The following is a 21,431-nucleotide window of genomic DNA, read 5'->3' on the forward strand; positions in this document are numbered from 1 at the left end:
TCCAGCAATAAACCGCACTTGGAGCGCATTTAGTGCGTAAATACGCACGAAATGTTGGCAAACACATCCGAGGGAAAACTGCTCGGTCTTTTGTAAATATGATGTAATAATTTCATACCCGACAACATGTGGAGAAGTTTTTTTATTCTTACCTGTTGTTTGGTAAGAGAAGTGGTCAAGTGCCGAATGCAGTGAGAGCTGTTCCGGTAAAATGCGGGTGGGGGTCTACCCTTTGGGGGCAATAAATAATAGCTGGAAACCTGCGCAACGCCAATCAGCAAGTGGAACGTAGGTGGAGTAGAGGGTCTTATATCACGCTGGGCTGAAAAGAATTGTAGCCTGCTCATTGATGGGTTCTCCCCACCCCTTCTGACACGCGCGTACACGCACAGACGTCGAGGCTATACACACAGACATCATGACAAAGCCCACACACATTTGTGGAAGGCACCAAAACATTATGATCATGAAAAGTCAATTTTCTTGTCTTCTCTGTCATGTATCCATCTCATTGAGGCCGATACGGCTGTGTTCCCTTTGGTGCCTTTCCACTCCAGCGACCAGTTGACATGGTCACTGTCAGGATCCTAATCTTTTTAGGAAGTCATTATCAAGATAGCAGCTGCCTCTGCATGTCACTATATGCAAGATGGTGATGGATGTGACAAGATGGGCCACACAGCTGCGCTTGGAGCTGACTTGTGAACTGTAGGCTGTATAAACGGAAACACAGACCCCAATTCCAATGAAACACTAATCAATCCAATAATTATCCATTTTATCCTATATTCAATGGAATACTGGACAAAGGCAAGACATTTAATGTTCAAATTGGCACATTTGCTTGTTTTTGCAGGGGCCAAATAGTCACTCATTTTGATCTTGATGCCTGTTCCAAAAAAGTAGGGTCAGGGACATGACAAGCACGGTGTTCCAGTGAATTCAAGGTTGTTAATATTGTACAGTTACCACTAATGGTATGCTCCACTGCACACACTGTAGCCACACAGTGCGGCGAGGGATTATTATTCTACAAGAAATAAAGTTGCCATTAGTGTGTGTGTGTGTGTGTGTGTGTGTGTGTGTATGTTCAGTCAGCTCCAAACTTCCACTCCACAAACAGATGTACAGTATAAAAGCTTTTCATTTGTGTCATTGAGTACTTTGTCTTGAAATCATATACCAGTGTTCCCTCCAAAGTATAGCCATCCTGTCTCTTGGAGAAGACATTTTGGATATTGCCTTGGGGTAAAATATGTTGTGCTTTCACCATTAATTGTACAGTTTTAGATTCCACAAGAGGGTGGAAACAGTCAATTTGTATGGTGGAGGGATCCAACATGATAGACTGCTCTTCGAGCCCTTTTTGCAATATAACCCACAGGGATAAATAAAGTTTTCTAAATCTGAATCTGAATAAACAGGACGGTGGAGTGGATTTCTGTCAGTGATCTGACAAACGTCTCGACAATAATTTCAAATAATTATAGCAAAACTTTGCATTGAACACAATACGGTAATCCTGCTCCTCTTTGACCCGGAGGACCCAACCTCCATGATTTCCAAAAAATAATTGGAAATGTGGGCTCGTCAGACCACAGCATAGTTTTAACTTTGCGTCAGTCCAGCTCAGAGGAGCTCTGGCCCAGAGAAGCCAGGAGTGTTCCTAGATGTTGTTTTATATGGTTCACCCACTCATTATGTAAATCAAGTTTAGCCATTTCCCCCTTTCTGTAGGAGCTTCAGACAGTCAGATTTCATGCTAGCACTAAGCCTACCATTTAGCTTGCAATTACACAAGCAATTACTCTTCTGTTCTGCCTGTTCAAAATGCAAATCAACATGAATATTTCATCAAATCAAAGTTTGAGATCACAGGTACAAAACAGTCGGTAGAAACAGCTGCTTTTGCCCTCTATAGTTGATAACCCTCTGGAAGAGAATGGCAAAGTGTCAAATCACAAACGGTTACCATTGCCATGTTTTAGTGATGCCTTCCACTTTCCATATTGGTCCTGTTGCTGCATGCCGTAACAAGGGGATGGCAACAGTGCAGGGGTGTGGCTGACGATGGGAGATCTGACAGAAGTGGGGAAGTCATTAATTGTGCGTTTACATTATTTATGTGTGTTTTTGTCATCCCTGTTAATCAAAGCGGAATAAGCTAAAGCCAGGGGCTGTTTTTCCACAACATGCCAAAGCCGCTTTGCTCGGATGGATATTGGTCCAAAAGCATGTCACAGGCCGTCACATAGAGTACCTTCAATGATATGACATGATGCAGTATTGACAGTTTGTTTGGATATTAGCCATCCCAGCAACGGTCTCCGAATGTGTACTGGTGCCTTGATGTTTGAATCTCCCAACTAGAGTTTTACCACAACTTTGATGAAAACGTCAAAGTTCAAACTATGTTTTGGTCTCATGCTGCATGATGTCATTTTACGTATCATGTGCCCGAGACTTCCATTTAAGCCACCATTGAAAGATCCATTTTAGTGCGCTTTAGAGGACTCTCTCATTGTCCTGCATTGCTTTTTTTCTTCAACACGTGTATCATATTTGTGAGGAAAGATCATGCAGTTCATGGAGTGAACGAGCTACTGACGTTCAACTCCAGTCTTCTTTCTGCACTTTGATGGTTTGAATCGGCTCAACAACAACATTTTACAAGCATAAAAAAAATTACTCTTCTTCTGGACATCTTTCATGGCCAGTGCTTCTATTGTCACAGAACATAAAAGATCTGTCAATATGCTCTAAAGCGAGTGGCAATATGGAAACGTTTGCTTTGAAAAAGGCTGGCAGTAATCTCGGTCCATCCATTTTCTGATCCGCTTATCCTCTTAAGGGTCGTGGGTGTGCTGGAGCCAATCTCAGCTGTCTTCGGGTAGTAGGTGGGGGACACCCTGAACGGGTTGCCAGCCAATCGCAGGGGACACAAAACCATCACACTCATACCTCATTCAGTGGATTCTGTTAAACTGCCATACATATTTTTGGAATGTGGGAGGAAACCGGGGTCCCCTCGAAAATGCACGCAGGCACGGGAGAACATGCAAACGCCGCACAAGAAGGCGAAAGCCAGAATCGAACCCTGCACCTCTGCATGTTTATGAATCAAAATTCCTTCTAGATGACAGTCTCATGTTCTGCTCCGTCTTTGTTTTTGTTTTCAGCATCAGCTGGAGGGGAGGGCGTGCCTCTTCAGTGGTGCACCTGTTTCTCATTTCCACTTAAGCCTTGCCGTGTATTTAAGGACTACCAAACTGCCTAGTCACTGTCAGATTATTGACCATGCTTGCTGTTTGCTCAAGCGAGATTGTCTAGACGCCTCATTCATGGTTCTAGTCGCTCTTGTTTCAATAGTTTTCTTATTTAGTAAGCATTTTTGGATTTCTTGTTATTCTTGGATTATTTAAATTTTCTATAATTGAACTTTGACCATTTCATGTTGTGTATTTTCGGGTATCAAAATTACCTTGTCATTCGCAAATATTTTTTATTCGTATTGGCTTTTCTTTCTTTCATTCATAACCGACCATGCATGTTTTTTTTTAATCGACCATGCATGTGATTTAGTTCATGCCTGAGCTCTGCTCAGAGGTTACTGAATCATTTCTCATACAGTAAAGGCCAGCAGGATGTTCATGCCTTGCCCAGAAACAGCGGGAGGGCCCATTACTGAGAGGACAGGAAACAAAACTCTCCTAACATATTGAGCCCCTTGAACATGAATGCGCACGAGGATGTGCATGCAGTTTGCGTCTCACCGTCTTTTTCCTCTTCAAACAGACTTCATTGTTATATGTTTTAAAAGGTAATCTCTGCAACGTAATTTTGGCATTTCTTGCGCACGTTTAGTCATACTCAAGATTCTTATTCATACAGTGATGCCTTGAAATACGAATTCTCAAATCATCTTTCCCCACTGAAATAAATGGAAATGTCAAATGTTCTGTTTCACAACATATATATATATATATATATATATATATATATATATATATATATATATATATTAGATTGGATACTTGAACGTCATTGTAATGCTGATTAGCAATTTGCAGCAGTTTAAAATGACGCATTAAAACACAAGTTTAGATAAATGCTAACACTAATAATAATATTAAGTCAGATGCAAATTTTAAATCCATAGTTAATAGAAAGTAATGTAATTATTATATTAGTGAAGGTGATTTTTCTGCTCCCATATCCTTTTGGCGCCCCTTAGAATCCTTGGCACCCTTTAGATCTGCTTAAATGGTCGAATGGGTGAGCAGGCCCTGCCACAGAGGAAAAAGAATGTGTATTGCATGTGTTGCTCCACCCTTTGTGTGCCAATATCCATTGCCACAAGGGTTCTGACACCTTCTATGCTATTTTGCACAACGTTAACATTAAGTTCAACAGACTTATCTCAGGCCAAGCTCTGTGGTTGTTTCAAATACAAAAGGTGTAATTCACTTTGTTTTATGTTCAGTTTGAGAGCGTACATCTACCTGGAGTGTCAACAAGCAATTTGCAACCTCTTTTTGGAAAATCCTTGCAATGTCTACCCACAAAGCAAAAATAATCAGAACGAGGGCTCATATTGTGAAAAAGTCACAAGAGAACTCAATCCTCAGATGAAACACCTCAGGACACGCTCGAGCAGTGCAGTTTGTTCTGGGTCATCGTCGACACATGGGCGTGCACACGTCGTTTTGCGCTTTGGACGGCGAACAGCAGATAAGAGCCCGCAGAAGTGTCACGCTGTCTCTTGGCTGGAGCTGCCAATCATCTATTGATTCACGCTGCCGTGGCCTGAGAGGGAGAATATCAAGTGAGTTCCAGCCTTGAGTTGACAGGGCCCAGTGACGTCACACTTGTCATTAAAGAAAAAAAAAGTCTTCCCATCGAAAAGCTGGAAAAGCGTGCCAGTGTGATGCGGACGTTGCGAGACAGCACTGACGTGTGACAACTGGTCCGTTTTCACTGTATTTGTTTGACATTGCATGCCCATGTCTGGCGTTGTGGTCCAGGTCCAAAGGGGATTCTGTACGTGTGAAGAGAAAAGCAGTTGTTGACACTCACAGGCCATCCCTGCTGTTTGCTCTCGCTTGTGGCGACACACAGACCAAAATAAGCAGATGAAAATGATACTGTATGAAGCCGCATCAGCTCTCTAGACGTACCTGTCAATAATTGAATTAATGGGCTGGAATCCTTTTTGCTGGGACATAACATTGAGGCCTCTTTGTCCTTTTCTTGGCGGCACGGCAATTGACTTTGATGGATAGCATTTTAGTTGTGATGCACCGCTCCCGAGCTGGGCTTTGACTGGCAAGGTCCTCATACGTTATTCCCATCTCAATGTTAATTTGAAGGCAGTTTTCCTTTTTTGCGGCACAGTGTGCATTCAATGGGTTGCCCCAAATGCCATCTTTTTTTCAGTGTTTTTTGTAGCAATCCCAAGTGTTGATTTGACACATTTGAGTCATCTGAACGTCTCTTGGAGAAAATAAGACACTCTGAATATGCTTGCATGATTGAATAACTGTCTCACCCTACATTTCCACAGAAGCGTTTTGGTTGGCTCTGTAACACTGCTGCTTATTTTATATCCATAAAGGGCCACAAGGCCATCAACAATCACTATCTGCTTCTTATTTAAATTTATTCTGGTTAGCAATACATTTGAATTGGCTGGCTAGCGAGTCAACATCTTTTGCAGCGGTCCCTCTTGTCACACAAGAACCCCATTATAGACCATTTTCCACCCAAAAAAATAAAATAAAAATAAAAACCGGGCAGTTAGAAGAAACCTAGCAAAACAAAACCAGTAACGCACTAAAGATTGTCCTACAGAAGCAATGGCGATGATCTTAACACTGAAACAGGCTCACTTCTTCTTTTCTCATTGATGTCCTTTCAGAAATAAAAAGGGGAAATGTAGACACTCGGACTCATGCATGCACATACAGTACATATAGTACACAGTGCACAGGGCCCGATTGTGATAGACAGGCGCCGTGCTCTCCGCATAACGACGGGAGCATTTCCATTCTGATGCCGACGCAAGGTCAGTCGAGTGTGTTTGGGGCCGTGTTTCCCCTCTCTGAGCGCCCAGAGCTTCCTCAGATTCGACGCACCTGCCAATATGGTCACAGAAAGTGAACTCCGCTCTGCGTAAAAACAGGAGCATCATATTTTCGTGCCAGGGCATTTCCAGTTCATTGTGTTTGTGAATTTAGTAGACTGCGATCTTAATATAGTTCATCGAGACACAGGCAGACCTGACATCCAAAAGACTCACTTTTGGCTCTTTATTGGGTCATAACGTTTCTTACTCATTCTCAGGATGGATAAATTTGGTGAGTCACTTTGTTTTCCAAAGAGCAAAATTGCAATGCATGCATTGACGTGTTTCCTCTACAGCCATGGATGCCTCCTCTATTTGTTTTATGGATTCCTGACATGCGATGTTTCCCCTCACTCCAGATGGATTTCATCTGCTGCCAAATTACCATTCGCATGCTTTGTGTTTTACGTTCCCAGTGAATATTTTCTCTTCATTGGTGTCTGAAGCACCACCACGGGAGGACTTTCTCATCTCTTGCGCTACAGTTATTTCAGAAAGCATCGTCAGGTAAGGCGAGAGCTATATTTAATCGAGGAATTATTATCACATCAATATTGTTCCCGCAAGAGCAAAGCAACACTCGCTACAATATAATCAAAGAAACAAATCTAATGCTAATGAAAGATGGAATAGGCTAATTGGAAGAGTCTGCCTGCTTAAGCTCACACTCAGATACTAAACAGCACTGCAAGGAAGGTGAAGCTGTTCCGGATTCTTTTCATCTTTATGGACGGGCAATGTCTCATTAGCATCAGACGAGTGACAGATTGAGGTCATAACACCTGCATATTAAACTGACCGACGCACGCTCTCGTGTGCCACCTTCCTGCCAGTCATTATTGCTCCCCGAGTGACCTCAAGTGACCAAATCAAGTCATCAAATGGGAATTTTAAGCCACACCATGTGTTGGGTTTGATCACGAGTGCAATTTTAAGTACAATATGTTCATTTGTTTAGGACTCGCAAAGCTCTTCATATGGTTAGAATGCAGTCATAAATCTACAGTGTGCCTTGAGATGTGAGTGATTCATTCTGTGACCACGCTCATGAATGACAACATAGCTTAAATCCCCCTCACCGAAGAGTGGAGCTGCCAAGGTGGAGAAAAAATTACATTTGAACATACAGTACTTGCTGGTACGTTTAAACACGTTGAAATATGTTCAAAAGTACTCGCAAATACATTTGAACGGATTTGCCAGTCAAGATATATTTACTCCACATTGGCAGCTGGAGACTTATGTACTCCCCCCCCATTGAAATTATTCGATAGTAGTAGCCCTTCTTTGCAGATGCTGAAGACGTTCTGCCAGTGGGTATTACATTGTCTCTCTACATGTGTTGCTCCATTGTTTGTGCTCAATTATCCGTTGCTTAATAACACTGCAACACTGTGCATTAGCACATCATGTGTGAGTATTTTTTTCCCCCCAATATACGACATTTAATTGAAAGTGAATTACTCCAATGTCAAACAACTTGGGCTATCTCAAGGCACCAGTATATAGGAGAAAACACAGAATCACAATATTTTACATTGTATACAGTATACGAACCCCCCTCCCACAAATCAATGAAATTAACTACAAATATTAAATGCTGTTTTAGTGTAATGCCTGCTGAAATAAATATCCAGTGAAGAGGCAGAGAACTGCATTTCAAAATTCGAGGGCAACAGAATGCAAGGCTGTCACGTTTGGTTTTTAAATGACACAGTTGTTCAAACACTTGTCTCCCAGAAATCCTAATCTGGACACAGATTTCATGCCACACTTTGAAACCAAACAAACGCTTTTGTTTTTTTTAGGTGTGCAAAGTGAAATATCCACTTGCTAGAAATAACAAATTTTGCCAATTATCTGACGTTATTTCCTCAGGGAGCTGAACAAACTGTTTTGCTCAACATCTCCTAATAAGACCAGCAGGCTCTCCATAACAAGGTTTGACTGCCTGGTCCAGTACGAATTCCAAAATTGGAGGTGAATCTTGCAAGAAAGGTGAGACAGTAAAAAAGCTTTGGGATAACCGCTGGTCTTGAGGTCTGTTTTTCTGTGTCCAAGAGACCGCGCCAATGAAAGCCATTATTCATGGAGCATTCACCTCGTTTGCCACCTACCTTCAAGTAACGGAGGTTATTGCTTTGTTGGTATGAAGAGTCAGCTCTTGATCTCTTGTGACACCTTGACAGACTCCTGTTTTCCTCTGAAACAAAAGTGGCAGCAGCAGTCAATCGGAAGGACGCGCTTCGTGCCGTTGATTCAAAGTTGAAATTTTCAGTAGTGCTACATCGACTCAAAAACCGTGCCACGAAGCTTACTTTTCATTTCCGTTTTTGGCAGGTGTAGAGAAATTGAATCATTCGAAAAGAAAGCTGCACCAAAGAATCACCTTGCAGGACAATTTGTGCCTCCGTGGCATTTCTCCAGGAACTCCATCCACGCACATAACAACAACAACAACAACAGCAATAACTTAAAAAAAACAACAACAAAAAAACAGCCCGGCCAAGTCCCTCTGCTACAACAAGTTCACACACAGACACACGTCATTCAGATGAGTGATGGCCCTGGGCTCCACTCTGTAAATGACAAGTGCCATCCATAACAGGCAGGCCGGGGCTGGTAAAGTGATTAAGTGCATAGCGTTCGGTGTCCCAGCAAACATAGCTGGCTCCACGTCTGTCATGCTCGACAAGAAGGCAAATTGCTCAGTGTGTGTAAAATTCCACATTGCGTTTTAGCTTTCTTGACATAGACAATACACACACATACACACACAAACCCACTCACATGCGCACGGACGGGCTTCATCTTTATTTCCCCTCTACTATTGGAGCAAAAGTGACCCAGCCGGAGGATGTCAGGGCGGAAAGGGATGATAAAAAGCCGATAAGATACCAATAGGAACACTAAAGTCTGATGTGAGATGTTATAAACTCGTTAGACTTCACTATCTCGTGATGACGTTCATCATAATTCATTAGAAATCTGCTCTGCCTTACATAATGAGATCACCGTCTGTCAGCAAGCATTACGTTCCTGGTCATTAAAATGATTTGTTTAATCATGAGACAGTGTTGGACGGAGAGTTGATGTGTGTCTGGTAAAATCCTTGCCACTTGATGAGTGTAAAAAAAATTGGAAAATTGATCGCATTCTGACTTATCACAAAACAATTGTCCTGGGACTCCGTTTAGAATCAGACAGGTGTTGTAATGTTAATGGTGGAGCGGATCCATTTAGTTGGCCAATTCACAGGCGCACAATGCTTGGACTTGCGACCCGGAAAGCTGCCGTAATTGCTATTAGTCACACCGCTTCCCATGATTTATTAGCTGTCATTCGAGTGCGGGCCTCGCAAACTTGGTGTAAACGTGGTCATGGGACATCTGACACAACGGCTTTTATACTACAGTGTATAAAACTAAGTAGCACAAGCTAATTATATGATGATGCCGGAAAAAGAGGGGGGGGGGGGTCATTCAACACAATGTTGATCATGCTGTCAGTTTGAGGGTGTTGACAAATACTTCTATTGAAAATTCAACATGGGGAGAATTTGTGCCCACGATTGTAGGAACAACATCATTTTTATGATTCCAGTTATTTTATACTTTAAAATATTGAAGTGAATCCATTTTCCCTGCTTTTCAAAAAATACATTGACCGGTACTGTTATTTATGGTTAATGCCAAATTCAAAAGTCACAAACAGCGTTATATTTCACAGCACACTATTTTAAAAGGACAAAAGAAAATAGTGAAAGGTGATGTTGATGCTTAATTGCAATGTGTGAAATGTGAAAACAATGTTTAAGAAAAAAGGGAATGTCGACGTGAGTGGACAAGTCACAACAGGATGTTGCTGAATTACAAGATTGGTCTCTTTCCATCAGGAACTCATGAGCTAATTAAAGGTGGCAACGCTTCCTTCACATTGCATCCATCCAGTGTTTGACCAGCACGTCATTTCTCGCCAGGCTGCAGTCTTCAAATTACACTTACTGTGGGGGACTTAAATAGAACCTTCTGATGCAGACATCTGGGAACTTACATTGAAGCACAACACTGAACAATTCATCCATTCGATGAAATGGGCCGATATGACGACAAAAAGAAACACTGTTTCCTAAATGTAGCCAGAAGGTATCTTTTGTGGGGTTCAATTTCCAGCTGCAGTCATGTTACAATTACAAATACTGTATCTCGTGATGTAACTGTGACTGTAGTGTATCAACCAAAACCAAAGCAAAAGCAAATGGAAGTGATCAAACTAAATAAGTCAAACCAGTAATCGCACAATATGTGTCTGCACAGTATTACATCGTCATGTCTGAAGCAAGCATCATTTAAGACACGCCTGGAGGACGCCAGGACTCTGTTGGATGACAGCCAACAGGTGAAAAAGCAGCTTAATTGTATCCTTTGACATCATTTCATGGTTCCGCCTGCCACTATATTTCGCTGAAAATAAATGAAATCATGCCCAACAATTAAAACGAAGGGACATGCTGAACTATAAACTATAAGTACTGTTGACTTGACTTGACTTGACTTGAACTGCTCCAGCCCCCTTCATTGAGATTGTGCTGTTCCTTTTGGTGTGTGTGCCTTAGCCACAAATAACTATGTATTGCGTTGTAAAATTGTGTGTGTTGTTCCACTATTTGTGGAACCATTTGTGTTGAAGCTTTGGATTCAAGAGTTATAAGGTTGCATCATCCATCATTGTTACATGCTAGCCTGTATTTGCATTTGGGCATGTTGTTAGCATTAAGCTAAAGGAACTTTCCGAAGGCAAAACCATGTGGGTGTTTCAATACACAAAGCTTTGCCTTAGGTTAGTTTGACAATAAAATGGTAATAAATGCTTGTCTTTCGGGAGACACTACAGGAACATGGACCGACAGACTCAAGAACAGTGTCAGTGATTTAAGCAATTTTCATCGCAACAGTCATGCTAAGGGCCCAAGCTCATAATTTTTGAGGCCCCCTGGGTGAGCTCAGGATGCCACCCTTTAATTGGGAATTCATTGTTGCATCCCGTTTGTTTGTGGTTTGTTCCGTATTTTCCTAGTTGTCCCATGCGTCTGTCACACACCAAAGTGAACACTGAATTTAACAATAATGAACAAAAGAAAAGACGAGAGTATATTAAAGACAGCAACGTGGTATTGGCGGGAGGTACGCAGGACCGCTTGCGGACCCGGGATCGTAGGCTATGTCTGGTGTGTGCTCTGTGGCAAATCCTCTGAGTGTCTGTATGCGTCTTTTCATTTGGGTTCACACAAGTGTTTAATTTTGCGATAGTTGTCATTATTATAGCAAAAGGAGGAGGAGTGTCCCTTATTTCCAGATCTGCAAGGTGGCAAACTTTAGGGTAAGCCACCCTCGATTCTGACAACGCCTTTGAAGATTCCCCTCCTGGTGATTCTTCTATCATTTGTTCATGTCAGCATATTTATCTCAGCCCAAACGCACATACAGTATTTTGTTCAATATCACCACTATAAGCCCTTGTCAGCCTCAGGGGTTGTGCCTACCTGCTTGGACGTATGAGATTTGTTTCCTGCACCGGAGCACCATCAATCTGCTGACTTCTGCGGCATCAGGAGGCAAAAGGCTTTCTAAAAAGACACATGCAAACAATAAAATGAATGCTGTCTCAATTCCATTTAGCTGTTAGCGTATTACGCTTGATGGTTCTCGATCACTGTTATTGCTTATTGGGAACATTAACACAAAGTTTTGTTGTTCGTTATAGCAGGAGCAATCAATGGCTGTTTACGGGGCTATTAGTTGAGGCAATTTTCACTTTTAATGAAAGTGTCTTTATGGTGTTCCATTATGACAGTGAAGCATAATATCACATACCTCCTAACAAGCTCTCAGTTTGTGTTCCTGCCACTACAGCACTGTGGTCGTAGATGAAAGTGCAATGCAAACGCACATGCAGAGTCGAAAGGTAATTGCTATCCTGTATTGTATTCACTGCTGTGGCTGCCACAACACTATAAACTAAGTGAACTGTCGGTAAATCCAGCAGTGAAAAAAAAATCTAATGTCAATAATCAAACAATATTGTTGCATGCACAGTGCTCAGAAATTAAAATTTGGGCCAGAAACAAAATTTCTCCAACTTGAGGTCTAACAAAGGCTTTACACTTACTTTTCTTTCTTTTTGTCTTTTCGTTTTAGTGTTTTTTCTTAAATTGTTGAAAAGTTTATGTTGGCCAGAATGAAGAAAGAAATTTAGTTTTTTTGGGAACTTTTGGGTTGAATTGAGGTGCATGGCAGTGATATGTATCATAAAACTCTGACACCATTCTTTTGTTTAAATTAACTCTCCCATCCACTTCATCCAGCACTTGTGGGGGAATTCTAAGGCATTCCCAGGCTAGTCAGGAGACATCAAGCTCTCTTTTTGTAAATGGACCACATATGCCTGCGCGTAAAAAGTGGCACCTCTTGATTTTGGTTAATTTTGGTGATTTTGGACTCCAGCAAGTTAGTTTCTGCTTCCGCCATTTAGACTGTGTGACTCTCCTGCACTGAATTAAAAGGGTTTGGGAGGAGCAATGTTCCTTGGCCAGGAAGCCAGTTGGCTGTGTTCACACCCACAACGGTGCACATATGTGAAAATACAAAAAGAAAACTGCGCATGTACACAGCCAGACCACAGTTAGATCATAGACTGCTATAAACTAGCGCAAACTCGAACATGGGGCACACAATCTCTCCAGTGCTTCCTGGGTCATCCCCGGGGCACCCTCAACTCATTTTGAGACCTTGTTCTTTCGTTCACGACCAACAGCTCTTGACCTCGGGTGAGAGTGGGAAGGTAGATGGGTAGGTAAAGCAAGAGTTTCACTGAAAGAACAGCAACAATATTTAAAATGTAACACTTAAAAGCTGTGTTTTACATTTACATTGTTGTAGTGTGTTATATATCTTAACACTGAAAACAATCTCACACCACATCATCAAGTAAAAAGTTACAAAAAGTGAGAAACAAGTTCAATTTGTTCTGTGACTGGTAGCTCATGCCAGTGCCTTGTATTCATTACAATTGCATGGTGTGATAAATATTCTAGGGTGCATCTTTACCCTGAAGACCTCCACCATGGTGATAGAGCTGCGAAGTCAAGAGAAAGACAGATTCCATTTGAAGACAAATGGAATCTGAAGCGGTCACTCTACGATATAGCACTTGCCTCAAAATGGACATCTGCACCTGGAGCAAACACATTGTACTTTGGTGTCCCTTATTAAACTTTTGTGAGTGAAGAAGTGAAGAGTTTGTCATGAAAAGCAAACAATATCTATATAAAGTATATATATTTTTGAATGTATATATATATATATACACACACTCACACACACACACACACACACACTTTACAATAGCCGAAACTGCGGGCTGCTGTAGTCGGTGAGAGAACAGGACATCTTGTAATCAAGCAGAATGCATTATGCAAACACAAGAAAGTAGAAAAATAAAAATAAAGTGTTGATGTTTTAATGCAGAGAGCAAATTAACCCTTTAAACCAATCAAATTCTTTATTTATAATAGCTAAAACAAATCGTCCCATGTTCAAGTCTTGGAGACAAACAAGCGACAGCCTGCAAATCATCATAACACAAATACTGAATGATACCACACAAATATTCTGACATGATCAGCATGAAGAGATTTTCGTCTCATAACTCGTCACTCCATTAATTTAATTCAGACATATGCACTTCATGCCCATGAACTGGTCGTTATGAGGAGTGTCCATGAAGAGATCATTTGTCCACAGTCAACTGTCTTCGAAGATGGAGCGAGAACATGTAATTTGCCTTGCTGTTTTGATGCTAATACAACTGTTTGTGCATTCTCCGAACATAAGTGGACTGTCATTGTAGCTTTAGAGGCCCAATTATGTAATGAGGTACAAAGGCTCAGTTGTAAAAGTGCATCCAGAAAGCATTTTTTCACATATTTTGTTGCGTTCCAGCCTCATCAGAAAATATAATAGATTCATTTTGTATCCTCCAAATTCTACACACAACACCCCATAATGACAACATGAAAACATTTTTTTTTTCAGATTTATTAGAAATACGACTGTATGACATTTCATGCCGATAAGCATTGACAGCCTTTACTCAATAATTTGTTGATGCACCGATGGGAGTATTTCCAGCCTCAAGTCTTTTTTAAATGTGGACCCACAGGCTGGGCACACCTATCTCTGGACATTTTTGTCCATTTCCCCTTTGCAGCACCTCTCAAACTCCATCAGGGTGGACGGGGAGAGTTATTCAACAGCCATGCTACCATACAGGCTTGATTGTTGGGTGCTGCACAGATGGGTGTCCTTCTTGAAGGTTCTCCTCTCTCCATAGAGGACTTCTGAAACTCTGACAGAGTGACCGCCGGGTTCTTGGTCATCTCCCTGACTACCCCGAGTGCTCAGTTCAGACGTCGGCCAGCTCTCGGAAGAGTCCTGCTGGTTTGAAATGTCCCCCCATCTACGGATGATGGAGGCCTCCATGGTCTTTGGAACCAGTAGATTTGTGCCCCGGGATAATCTATTTGGTTGCACTGTACACTTTCCTCTTTCAATTTGGTGTCACGGTTTCGATGTGACGTAGCTTGTGTGAGCAAACTGTTTTTGCGCCCGTGTTTGTCAGACGTCACGGTAGCAAAGTGTTTGGTGAAGACACGTTTCAGTCCAAAGAATAGGGGGGGGGGGGGGGGGTGAAATTGTGAAAGGGCAGAATGACGCAGGGGGCAAGTTGACAGAATGAAAGGCTTTGCCTCAATGTTCGGTGCAATAACATGAAAGAAGAAGTCAGGGGGACTGAGGGTGCATTAAATATTGAATAACACATGGATGTCTGTGCAGTCAACCGAAGGCAAGGATGGTTTTGGCCCACAATAATATCCTGTCCTCTTCAGGGAAATGAAATCACAACCATTCTCACAGCAAACAGACAAACATCCCACTTCAGGGTTGCACAAAATAACTCCGGTTCCTCCTGGTGATCTCAGCGTATAGCGTGGGCTTTATTTAGGTTAACCTTGAGCCAACATCAACGAAATATCTGAAATGGCTCAGTGATTTGTGGAGACGGATGACCGAAGGCAGGCAGTTAACTTGTTGGCATGGCAGCAGCCGGAGGCAAGAAGCGCTGGTGGGTGGTCAAAGCCAATTGTGTGCAACACAAGCAATGACACCAAGCTGTTCAAAGAATGGCTGCGTGTTGATTGCAAATCATGTTGGATTGCTAGAATGGATTGTACTGGGTTCTCCGGTAAAAGCGAATCAATTTAGAACGAGGCTTTTAAAATGGTGAATTATGGCAGCTCGCAGCTCATGCGGTCGAATTGACTCCTTGTGGCTCCTTGATGAATTGCTGCCGCCACAAATAAAAATACAATCCAAGTGTTTGTGCTTACCGCGCCATGATAGGCTATGAGTGCCAAATATTTAATCTCTTCTCTTCACTATTTAATATTTTAAGAACTGTTTGTGCAAAAACTCCATGCAGTATTTTTACAATTGGAAACATTTGAGGAACTGATTACCAGGTTTGCGTGGATGCGTGTTGTCAGGCAGAGTCCTGCCTGGGCAAGCATGAATTCCCATTAGGCCAATGTAAAAATAAATAAATAAATACAAGTTTTGGGGTTGTAGGAACAGAAAGCTGACAACACCAACAAAAAAGTAGGACAATATAAAAAGGAAGACAGAATGTGTGTGTGTGTGTGTGTGTGTGTGTGTTCATCAGGTTGGTTCAATTTCACTGTGACTGTGGAGGCCGTTGGAGTCAAGTGAGTCATCATCGCGTTGCAGAAAGCAGTTGGAGATGTTATGTGCACTTTGCAAGAAGAGACTGCATGGATCGTCATCATAATGGAAGTCGCCTCGAGTTCCAGATTGATTCTTGATTTGAGTTGTTTACACCCTCTGAAATGGAGACTCATCAGAGCAGAAAGAACTTCAGAACTCAAGTCTAAATTTGGTGTTGGAAGCAGGCGGACAAGGGTGTCACTGCACAATTTTCATCTTCTTCAATCTTATACTGGAGTCGTGTATATATATATATATGTATATCTATCTATCTATCTATCTATCTATCTATCTATCTATCTATCTATCTATCTATTATATATATATATATATATATATATATATATATATATATATATATATATATATCCTCATCTCACCCCTCGGGTGGTGTCCGTCCCTCATTCAGCTCGGGTCCTCTACCAGAGGCCAGGAAGCTTGAGGGTTCTGCGCAGTATCCTTGCTGTTCCCAGCACTGCACATTTCTGGACTGAGATGTCCGATGTTGTTCCCGGGATCTGTTGCAATCACTCATCTAGTTTGGGTGTCACTGCCCCGAGTGCTCCGACCACCACAGGCACGACATTCACCTTTACCTTCCAGGCTCTCTCCAGCTCCTCTCTGAGCCCTTGGTATTTCTCGAGTTTCTCGTGTTCCTTCTTTCTGATGTTTCCATCACTTGGGACCGCTACATCCACTACGACGGCTTTCCTCTGCTCTTTATCTAAGATCACGATCAACCATCTGGTTGGTTCGCCATTACCATCTTGTCAGTCTGGATCTGGAAGTCCCACAGGATCTTCGCTATGTCATTCTCCACCACCTTCGGAGGTGTTTCCCATTTTGACCTTCGGGTTTCCAGGCCATACTCCACACAGATGTTTCGGGAGACTATGCCAGCCACCTGGTTATGGCGTTCCATGTAGGCTTTCCCTGCCAGCATCTTACACCCTGCAGTTATGTGTTGGATCGTCTCAGGTGCCTCTTTGCACAACCTACACCTTGGGTCTTGTCTGGTGTGGTATATCTGGGCCTCAATGGCTCTGGTGCTCAGGGCCTGCTCCTGAGCAGCCAGGATGAGTGCCTCTGTGCTTTCCTTCAGGCCAGCCCTCTCTAGCCACTGATAGGACTTCTTGAGATCAGCCACTTCAGTTATGGTCCGGTGGTACTTCCCGTGTAGGGGCTTGCCCTCCCATGATGGTCCCTCTTCCAGCGCCTCATCCTCTGTTCCCAATTGCCTGAGACATTCTCTGAGTATGTCATCCGTTGGAGCCTTCTCCTTGATGTATTCATGGAGCTTGGATGTTTCATCCTGGACAGTGGCTCTCACACTCACTAGTCCCTGGCCTCCTTCCTTTCGGCTTGCGTACAGTCTCAGGGTGCTGGATTTGGGATGGAACCCTCCATGCATGGTTAGGATCTTTCGGGTCTTAACGTCCGTGGTCTGAATCTCTTCCTTTGGGCACCTTATTATTCCTGCAGGGTATCTGATCACTGGCAGGGCATAGCTGTTTATTGCCCGGGTCTTATTCTTGCCATTGAGCTGGCTTCTTAGGACTTGCCTCACTCGCTGGAGGTATTTGGCCGTAGCCGCTTTCCTTGTTGCCAGTTCGAGGTTGCCATTGGCTTGTGGTATACCAAGGTACTTGTAGCTATAAAAAATCCTCATCTCACCCCTCGGGTGGTGTCCGTCCCTCTTTCAGCTCGGGTCCTCTACCAGAGGCCAGGAAGCTTGAGGGTTCTGCGCAGTATCCTTGCTGTTCCCAGCACTGCACATTTCTGGACTGAGATGTCCGATGTTGTTCCCGGGATCTGTTGCAACCACTCATCTAGTTTGGGGGTCACTGCCCCGAGTGCTCCGACCACCACAGGCACGACTGTCACCTTTACCTTCCAGGCTCTCTCCAGCTCCTCTCTGAGCCCTTGGTATTTCTCGAGTTTCTCATGTTCCTTCTTCCTGATGTTTCCATCACTTGGGACCGCTACATCCACTACAACGGCTTTCCTCTGCCCTTTATCTATGATCACGATATCTGGTTGGTTCGCCATTACCATCTTGTCAGTCTGGATCTGGAAGTCCCACAGGATCTTCGCTCTGTCATTCTCCACCACCTTCGGAGGTGTTTCCCATTTTGACCTTGGGGTTTCCAGTCCATACTCCGCACAGATGTTTCGGTAGACTATGCCAGCCACCTGGTTATGGCGTTCCATGTAGGCTTTCCCTGCCAGCATCTTACACCCTGCAGTTACGTGTTGGATCGTCTCAGGTGCCTCTTTGCACAACCTACACCTTGGGTCTTGTCTGGTGTGGTATATCTGGGCCTCGATGGCTCTGGTACTCAAGGCCTGCTCCTGAGCAGCCAGGATGAGTGCCTCTGTGCTGTCCTTCAGGCCAGCCCTCTCTAGCCACTGATAGGACTTCTTGAGATCAGCCACTTCAGTTATGGTCCGGTGGTACATCCCGTGTAGGGGCTTGTCCTCCCATGATGGTCCCTCTTCCAGCACCTCATCTTCTGTTCCCCATTGTCTGAGACATTCTCTGAGTACGTCATCCGTTGGAGCCTTCTCCTTGATGTATTCATGGAGCTTGGATGTTTCATCCTGGACAGTGGCTCTCACACTCACTAGTCCCCGGCCTCCATCCTTTCGGCATGCGTACAGTCTCAGGGTGCTGGATTTGGGATGGAACCCTCCATGCATGGTTAGGAGCTTTCGAGTCTTAACATCCGTGGTCTGAATCTCTTCCTTTGGCCACCTTATTATTCCTGCAGGGTATCTGATCACTGGCAGGGCATAGCTGTTTATTGCCCGGGTCTTATTCTTGCCATTGAGCTGGCTTCTTAGGACTTGCCTCACTCGCTGGAGGTATTTGGCCGTAGCCGCTTTCCTTGTTGCCAGTTCGAGGTTGCCATTGGCTTGTGGTATACCAAGGTACTTGTAGCTGTCCTCAATGTCTGCTATTGTTCCTTCAGGGAGTGAGACCCCTTCAGTGCGGACTACCTTTCCTCTCTTAGTCACCATCCGACTACATTTCTCAAGCCCGAATGACATCCCGATGTCGCTGCTGTAGATCCTGGTTGTGTGGATCAGGGAATCTATGTCCCTTTCGCTCTTAGCATACAGCTTTATGTCATCCATGTAGAGGAGGTGACTGATTGTAGCTCCATTTCTGAGGCGGTATCCATAGCCTGTCTTGGTGATTACTTGGCTTAGGGGGTTCAGTCCTATGCAGAACAGCAGTGGGGATAGTGCATCACCTTGGTATATGCCACATTTGATGGACACTTGGGTAAGTGGCTTGCCATTGGCTTCAAGTGTGGTTTTCCACATCCTCATCGAGTTCGCAACGAAGGCTCTTAGGGTCCTGTTCACCTTATACAACTCCAAGCATTCAGTGATCCATGTATGTGGCATCGAGTCATAGGCTTTCCTGTAATCAATCCAAGCTGTGCACAGGTTGGTACGTCGGGACCTGCAGTCTTGGGCGACTGTTCTGTCAACCAGGAGCTGATGTTTGGCTCCTCTGGTATCTCTACCAATGCCCTTCTGTGCTTCGTTCATGTATTGATCCATGTGTCCACTTATCTTAGCCGCAATGATGCCTGACATGAGCTTCCATGTTGTGGAGAGACAGGTTATTGGCCGATAGTTGGATGGGGCTGCACCCTTTGAGGGATCCTTCATGATCAGGATCGTTCGCCCTTCGGTTAGCCATTCTGGGTGAGTCCCATCCCTCAGCAGCTGGTTCATTTGTACTGCTAGGCGCTCATGGAGTGCTGTGAGTTTCTTTAGCCAGTAGGTGTGGACCATGTCCGGGCCTGGTGCTGTCCAGTTCTTCATATCTGAGACTCTTTCCTGTATGTCTGCCACTGTTATGGTAACTGGGTTCTGTTCAGGGAGGTTGCTGTGCTCCTCTCTCAGGGTCACCAGCCATTGTGCACTGCTGTTATGTGCAACCTCCTTCTCCCATATGCCTTTCCAGTACCTTTCAGTTTCCAGTCTTGGTGGGTCAGCTCTGTTGTTAGGACCCTGCCACTGAGCGTACACTTTCGCAGGTTGTGTTGCGAACAGCCTGTTTATTCGTCTGGCCTCATTCTCTTTCGTGTACCGCTTTAGGCGACTGGACAAGGCTTGGAGCCTTTGTTTGGCAGTTTCGAGTGCTTCAGGTATGGTCATCTGGATGTAGCTCTCGGGTATCGGCCTTTTCATCACACCTCTCTGGGCCTCCGTTAATTGACTCACATCTTTCCGGGCCGCCTTGATCTTAGCCTCCAACCGTCTTTTCCATGGTGGGTAACGTATCTCATGGCTTCCATGGTTGCTCTTATAGCCCAGAGTCTCCAGGATCACTGATGCTGAAGCGTATATCAGCTCATTGGTTTCTGTGATCGTTACGGTAGGGATCGCCCTCAGTGCTGCATTCACACTTTCTATGAGACTTTCAGATGGTACTTCACATAGCCGTTGTAATCGGTTTCTAGGTTGCCCCGCTTTCATTCTCGCCATGATCTTAGCTTTCAGGTCAGTTGCTGCCTCGCTCAGCATTTCATTCATTGGGGCTGGCCACCCAATCTCATCATCTGCATTCATTGGGGGTTGCCTCCCAATCTCTTGTATGACCTCCTCCTCTGATCTGGCAGCCTGGGGCCCTTCACCATGGAACCTGCGTTGTACCTCATCAATCTCAAGTTGTGACAGCAGTTGCCGTTTGTGGATGTTGGAACACTGAGCTACTAGTTGTTTCGCGGTCAACCGTGACTGTGGGTTTCGAAGTAACCATTTAGCCCACATTCTCTGCATGTAACCCCTCTGACTAGGGTTGCTTGAGTAGTAGCATTCCAACAGAGCCATGTTATCGTATCTCGCCCATCTCCGCTTTGTTCCAGTAGCCCATTTTTCATCAAGGTGCTCTGGTTCCCCAGCACCTGACGCAGACCTTGTTCGGCCGGGCGACGTCTGAGCCGACATGTCATTCGTTTTATTGTCTCTCATCATTGTATGAGGTAGGCATTAGCGTGAAGGATCTTGCCCAAGGACCCACACTGGATGGTGTTATGTGCTCATTTTTGCCCCAAGCGGGATTCGAACCACCGTCTCCCGTATGCCAAACCGATGCCTTACCAACTGAGCTATCCAGCCGCTCATATATATATATATATATATATATATATATATATATATATATATATATATATATATATATATATATATATATATATATATATATATATATGAGGGCATATATATATATATATATATATATATAATGACAGAGCGAAGATCCTGTGGGACTTCCAGATCCAGACTGACAAGATGGTAATGGCGAACCAACCAGATATCGTGATCATAGATAAAGGGCAGAGGAAAGCCGTTGTAGTGGATGTAGCGGTCCCAAGTGATGGAAACATCAGGAAGAAGGAACATGAGAAACTCGAGAAATACCAAGGGCTCAGAGAGGAGCTGGA

This window comes from Hippocampus zosterae, chromosome 2 (assembly GCF_025434085.1).
Source record: "Hippocampus zosterae strain Florida chromosome 2, ASM2543408v3, whole genome shotgun sequence".
NCBI classification, from domain to species: domain Eukaryota; kingdom Metazoa; phylum Chordata; class Actinopteri; order Syngnathiformes; family Syngnathidae; genus Hippocampus; species Hippocampus zosterae.